The sequence below is a fragment of the Astyanax mexicanus genome, chromosome 7 (genome assembly GCF_023375975.1).
Source record: "Astyanax mexicanus isolate ESR-SI-001 chromosome 7, AstMex3_surface, whole genome shotgun sequence".
Lineage (NCBI taxonomy): Eukaryota > Metazoa > Chordata > Actinopteri > Characiformes > Acestrorhamphidae > Astyanax > Astyanax mexicanus.
This window is the reverse complement of record NC_064414.1, coordinates 18282515-18289706: the sequence shown is the minus strand read 5'-3', so window position 1 is coordinate 18289706 and position 7192 is coordinate 18282515. Positions and strand designations below refer to the sequence as shown.

The 7192-nt window shown below is 37.1% G+C and overlaps 1 protein-coding gene across 1 annotated transcript in view; it reads left to right on the top strand.

Moving 5' to 3' along the window:
- The first annotated feature begins 234 nt into the window (after positions 1-234).
- Positions 235-7192, top strand: part of LOC103046560 (synapse differentiation-inducing gene protein 1) — a 52062-nt gene continuing 45104 nt past the window's right edge. Inside the window, exon 1 of the mRNA XM_007247367.4 lies at positions 235-761. The gene's annotated coding sequence lies outside the window, so the exon portion shown is untranslated. The remainder of the gene's footprint in view (positions 762-7192) is intronic.

The window sequence follows — 7192 nt, the reverse complement described above, 5'->3', positions numbered from 1 at the left end:
ATCAGATAAACTGATTAAGAAACTGAAGTGTTTTAGTTTTATATTACAGAATTTGTAACATGGTTGCACTTTATGTTGTCTATATTGTGTTGTTTAGTCCATGTTGCACAATAAAAGTCTCTTAACTTTATTTGACTTGATTCTAAGTATATATTCCACTTTCTGTATCTGTATTAGTAAATGTGCTCCAGCTGCAGTCAGTCAGTCAGTCAGACTCTCGGGATCCGGGGGAAGGACGTCCCGGCGCGGGGCTGCGCTTTAGGACCACGAGGAACGCGAGAGAGCCGAGAGCGCGCGCGCAGAGCTATAAAGACAGCATCCACGCGCAGGTCACGCACAGTGCGGCGCGGGCAGCTCCTCACACACCTCACCGTCAGCGAGCCGGAGCGTCCTAGATACGCGGGGGTGCGCGTGTGAACCGCAAACCGAACCGGACCCGGACCAGAGCCAGAGTCAGAGTAATGCAGCAGCGGCACCCGCACGGAGGGCGCGGGCTCGCGGTGTGGCTCGAGCTGTACAGCCCCTCTCTCCGGTGAGAGACTTCTTTCCGGGAGACACACGGCGGAGAGCGAGCTGCACATTCTGGACTTTATTATATTATTATCGTTTTTGTGTTTGTTTCATTCACATTCTTCTGTACAATCTCATCTCTGAGGGTTTTTAAAGCGCCAAAATCCAGCAGTTCCTGCTCGCCCTCCCGCCGCTCTGATCTGATCTGATCCGCAGCTCCTCCACTCTCAGCTCCATGCTCAGCTCTAAAGGTAAGAGGCTGCCTGTCTTACCAGTCAGAGCACGAACTTGTACAGCAAATGAGCGATTGCACCAAGATGACATCGATGCATCTCAGCCTCCCGCAGCCTGACAGCTCAGCTGCTGGCTCTGTTTGCGCCAAAACAAACCAAGAAAAAAAAACAGAAATATGGATAATCCCTGGATAATTGAACACTGATATTTTTATTATTTTATTTGTTCTATTACATGATGACATATAATTACTGATTACACACAGTGGTGTTTGTTACTGGTGACCTGTAGAGTAAATAGTAGCGACCATTGTACAGAATACCTTAAGTACTGTAACACAATAAATGTTTGAAATAGTGGAAAAGGTGAAAAAGGATTTACTTCCCATTATTGCCATTATAAATTACTTAATATACAGTATAATAACAACAATGTGCACCTATATGCAGGTTAAGCATGGCATGGTCTCCAGTCTTTTAAATATATCTACATATCTGCCAGTTCTGATGGCAGGTCAGGTGGGTTTCCTTGTGCCAAAAAGATGCAAAGCTGAAAAGCCCTGGATAATTTAACACTAACAAAAACCCACTGAATACACTGAATATGCTAATGAAACCTTAATATCTGTGTCTTAATTTATGCTGATTGTTTTTTTGAAGCAATAACCAACATGGCACCAGCAGATTCTGATGTTATTATTAATGATGCCCTATAGATCCCACAGTCCAGCATTTATACATCATCACATGGACCATTGCTTTTCAGACACCTCTAGAGACATACGTTAATACATACATACATATCTGCCAGGTCCAATGGCAGCTCGGCTGGGTTTATTTTTGCCCAAATAATGATGGAAAGCCCTGTATAATTTAACACTCCCAGCTTATTTTTCTTGTTTTCTTTTTTTGTTTGCAGTGTTGTTTTAATTGATGGCATTCTCTGTTTACTTACACACCGCGGTGTTTGTTACTGGTGGATTGTAGAGAATACCAGTTGATCCGTGTATCTGAATCTGAAATGAGTTTTGGTTATTATCTAATTCTTGGAGGAATGTACAGACTGCAACACAATGGACAGCTAACATCTTGTGCAGCTCCAAAACGAGCAGGCAATAATGACTTATTTATCACATTTATTATTTTTTTGGATTATAGGAAATACTTGAAATTCACCTTTTTCAGATTTAAAATATAAAAGTCTATTTTGATATAATCACTCTCTTTCGATTATTTTAGTATATACTACACCTGCACATGTGTGATAAAACGTATCTTAACATGGACAGATTCATTCTCTCTTTTTTTGCATTGTTGTTTTTTTTATTTTGATGCATTTGTTTACTGGTTATACACAGTGATGTTTGTTACTGGCGGTCTGTGGAGTATACCAGCGTACCTACCTACAGGAATGTGAAATTAGATTAGTTTATCTGATTCCTGGAAGATAAAGCTAGTAGATTACAGCACCACAGACAGTTCCCCATGTGCAGCTCAAAAACAAGGCACTGATGACTAATTGATCACATTTAGTTTTGATTATGAGAATAGAATGAAACAAGTATACATGTGTGATTGGTTTAACTAGAGGGCTACCTGGAATTCATGCGTGACAGCCAATATGCACTGATATGAATACAAGTGTGCTGATATTTTACATATATGTACTAGAGATGAGCCGATCCACATTGTTTCAGTTCCGATTCGATTTCGATACACAAGTTCTGATTTCAGCTTTTTCCATCCCAAAATATTTTTGTATTGTTTCATTTATTTTACATAATTAGATTTAATATCAGCATTGTTGGTATTACATCATAGGCTAACATTAAAAGGCTTAAACAGATGAAACTGCATATTCTATTATGAGAGCAAAAACATACATTGCATTTAAATTAATTGTAAAGTTTTACAATTTTATTTCAAAGATTGTTCCTGGACTCTAATTGCTCCAACAGGCTGCAAAATCCATTTTGAACAGCCTTTCCATAACTCCTTAGACTTTGGGTAATTGCTAAAAAAAAATGTCTTAATGTCTTCACCCCTCCTACTCTAATCTAAAACCAATGCAGGTGTTTAATTAAAATCTCAGCCCACAACCTTGATTGTTATCATTTACAGACTAAAATATCTCCAATCAAACAAACCAACTGCTAAATGTTACTAGCTTACACAGTTACTGACAGTTATCTATAGCAGGCTAGCGTGCCGCACTAAAATATCTCCAAACAAACAACTATTGAGTCAAATCAAACCAACAGGTAATGCTCTTTACACACTCAGAGATTGAAGATGCTGGTAACTGAAATCCAGATTGGTGATCTGTTTTTATTTTAGTGTTAGGGCGGGTTTATGATCTAGCGTAAACTGAAGACTGGAATCTGGATTGGTAAATTGATCGCCCCGGTCTGTACGATGACCGATACGTCAATATCGGACCTGATACCGATAAGGGATTGGATCCCTTCTGTCTCTACTATGTACATATCTTTTAATTCTGATTAAATCTCAGCCTCCTGCAGCCTGGCAGTATGGCTGAGTTTGTTTGCAACAAGAAGAAGAAGAGAGCCCTGTGTAATTTCTTGTATTATTGTATTGTTGTTTTAATTGAGGCATTTGTTAACTGTTTACGGACATTGTTGTTTGTTGCTGGTGGCCTGTAGAGTATGCCAGTCGATCTTTGTATCTGAATCTAAAATAAGGTTTCTTATCTGATTTCTGGAAGACTGTAGAATACTGTGCAATACCACAGAGAGCTTATTGTGCAGCTTCAAAACGAGGCATTAATTTATCAAACTTAGTTTAAAAAAAAAAAAAACATAGGTACAGTATACACATTACATCCGCACATATATAATGATGTACTGTATTTTACTGTAGAGTACTTGTCCATAAGTGCATCTAATCTGAAAGGAGGTTTCTTATCTGATATTAGGTGGAATGCTAACTGCAGTACCACGGACAGCTCTATGGGTAGCTCCAAAACAAGGCACTAATGGCCAGTTGATCTTATATAATTTTGATTGTAAGGACAAAAACTTACATTATCGCCAACATCAATTACTTACACTTTGAAAAGTGATTATATACACAGATATAGGAACTGTGGATTTATGTCCAATATTTTACATGCACATTCATAATTATTAAAAATAGGGAAAAATTAATGTTGGTCTTCTAATGATCTTCAGAAGAACCAACTGATGTAAATTCCTGTTGTAGTTGTGATTTGTAGAATGTTTTAGATGTTTCAGATGGGATAATGTGTTACATCAACAGGACTGAGTGAAACCCAGGGTCACAACTAAAATGGATAGTTTAACTTAAATATTATGGATTTATTATGAAATAAATATTTTTAAAGCATAAATGGGAATTTGGAGTCAGTGCAAAACAAATTACATCTATTTCATGGTAAAATGTATAGTTAGATAGTGGGGACAGATAACAAATATTATTCAGTGTCCTAAGTAGTTTTTATTCATATTTTAATTACATATTTTACTTTTGCAATTAGGTCAAAATACAAGACACTGTTTACACATTTATACATGTAATTTCTTGGGGATAGAAATGGCAGCCATTCTGTGAAATGGCCCACGTATAAAAAGTGTACCTGCAGTAAAATATACATATGAAAGTGTTATTCTGTAAAATCTACATTACATAAAGGCCAATGCTATAAATTATACATATAAAAAGGAGACATGCAGTAAAATACACATAGAAAATACACATAGATGGAGATCAGACACCAGCACATCTGACGTAAGCCAGTGATTACGCTAAGTACTGCAGGTGTAAGCTGCTCATCTTTTCAGCAGTGCTGAATTGTGCTCTCACACTTTGACAAGGCTTAGCCACAAATGCCTGTCAGATGTAATGACCAATTGTTTTTTAGTTTATTTCTACCATGGCCTCTTCCTACTTAAGGCCTCTGTTGCTTCCATTTGCACATGTGGAAATAGCTGCTCTTAGCTGCTAGGTTGATTAATGTAATTTGCACACTGGGCTGATACATGTGAATATGTATCTGACAGTAAAATTGGTTTCCTAAGTCCAGCCTCCTAGATCTTTTCAGTATTGAAGAGGCTAATTGGTCACAGGGCATTGCACAAGCAGCAAAATCTGCAGTAGAAAGGCTCTTAGTTAAGAGAGTGAAATTGTATTTGCAGATTCCCCAGAACCCAAACACAATGGATCTATTTAACTGTGAGTAAATTAATTAATTTGATGCAAATTGCTAAATGTGTTCAGTAATGCTAAACATTTCTGTGGACTGATGTGCTAAATGTTGGCTAATATCGACATTCATAACTGTACTTACTGTAGTCGATTAGCCAGCCCATGTATGTTTAACTGCATTGCCAAGATAGCAATGAGCGTCTAACGGTTGACTGTTGTCTAGACTATTGTCAGATAGTGGCTAATCTGTGTTTTCCATTGCCAAGATATCAAAACACCAGAAAATTGCCTGAAAACACCTCACTTCCAAACCACCAAGTCTATCAGCATAGATATATTCAAAGCGCCTTTGCTTTTTAAACATTGCAGACGCAAGACATTAAAATAGACTGTTGGCAGGGTGTAAGATAGCAATTAGGATCGCAACATGCCTTACACAGGGTGTAAAATAGAGCCTGAAGTGTTCATTTGTAAAATAAGAAATAAATAAGGTGCTATTCTTTAAACATATCTTTATCTGTTTTTGCAAATGCACCCTTTGCCTCTTAAATTTCAATGGAAGTCAATTTAAAAATATTTCATTCTGTCATTAGTGAACATTTCTATTGTTACTCTAGTCCTCTAGTAGCTGTTGTGTAAGTTAATAAATCTTCAAACATCAGTCTGAAGTATTGGTCAAATCTAAACAAATTAAAGTAAATATTAGCATATTATCGCTGTATTTAAAAAGACTTATATCTTCAAAATGGTAGATTTAGTGGAAAAGGAAAAATGTCTTAATTTAAATGGAATTCAGTGTAAAAAGGTTTAATTTTAAGTCATTTTGGATCATGTATATTGGTCCATTCATCATGAAATTCTGCTACAACATAAAGAACAACTTCTAGATTCACATTATGCCAAAAAATGGGTGCATGTAAATTTTTATATGACAAGGATGATATACAGCTAAAATTCTGATGTCATTAAAGCCGAACTTAAAATATTATAACTTTTTGTTTCTATAGTTCATTGCCCCCCCCCCCCCCCCCACCCCCTTCACTTGAATTCAGGAGGCAAAGTAAGTAAAGGCGTTGTTATTAAGCTTCAGCCGTATATGTATTGTCAGTCTGCATACATTTCATTTCAAGAAGTTGGCATGAAAATATTAATTTCTTGGTCGAAATTTCAGTATTATTATAGTGCAATCCATTAAACATCTGGCCTATGTGTTCTGTTCATTTATTTTTTTTAACAATGGAGCATGTCTCTCTTTCTTTCTCTCTCTCTCTCTCTCTCTTTCTCTCACAGACAAAGGGGTTCTTCTTGCTGAACTTAGCAGAAAAGCGTGTGTAAATTCCTGGGATCTTTGCCATGTGCTTTTAGATTCTTCAGTGGTGCAGAGGCAGGAATCAATGGCTCAGGGATGCATGACAGTGTGGGCTGCAGAGGCAGCATTTGCATAGCTGGGGAACAATTCACAGATCTATTCGCAGTCCTGCGCAGGAAATGGAGGAGAAGTTGTCAGGTGCCTTTTGACGCCAGGGCTGGAACATTTATAGCAGTGGTTGTGAGGGTATAGTGATGATGACTGTTTTTCAAAAGGTTGGCCATCAGTATAGTAAACACTAAGGAATGTGTTTTGGCTGTTATTGTGTGTACGCACTGCTTTATGCTGTCAGTGACTCAGATAATGAAGGGATGTATGCTTTTGCTGTACGGCATGTGTGCAACTGGACGTGGACCACCATCTGTTAAGCCTGAATGGCATTACAACATGAGGGAAGTGTTAAACTGTGTACTGAAATGCCTTACAGCAATGCAGTTTCCTCAGAAAGCATGTAGTAATGGAGAACCAGCATAGCATAGCTTTACACTCATAGCAATTTAGCATTGTTTTATTGTTTTAACAACCAGTAGTTAAAATGAAACTGCTTAAAATGACAGATTTCTATCAGGATGTCCCAAAAAAGTATATTTGTTAATTATTATTGATGAATTTTTAATCCATATTTAGTATTTAATTTAAATGTATGTATCAGTATTTTGAAAAGGCTGTTTCAGTTGATTTCAGTTAATATAATTCAGATAATATTAATATGAACAGCATAAAAGCCCACACTGGTAGAAATGGGCGATATGGAAAAAAAATATTATATCACAATATTTTAAGGCATATGCAATATTTATCACAATTTTGTAAGGCACACACAATGCATCAGCAGTGTCAGATTCTTAAAAACTGCCATTCAAATGCCATTTCATGAATATTACAGTGATTTTTA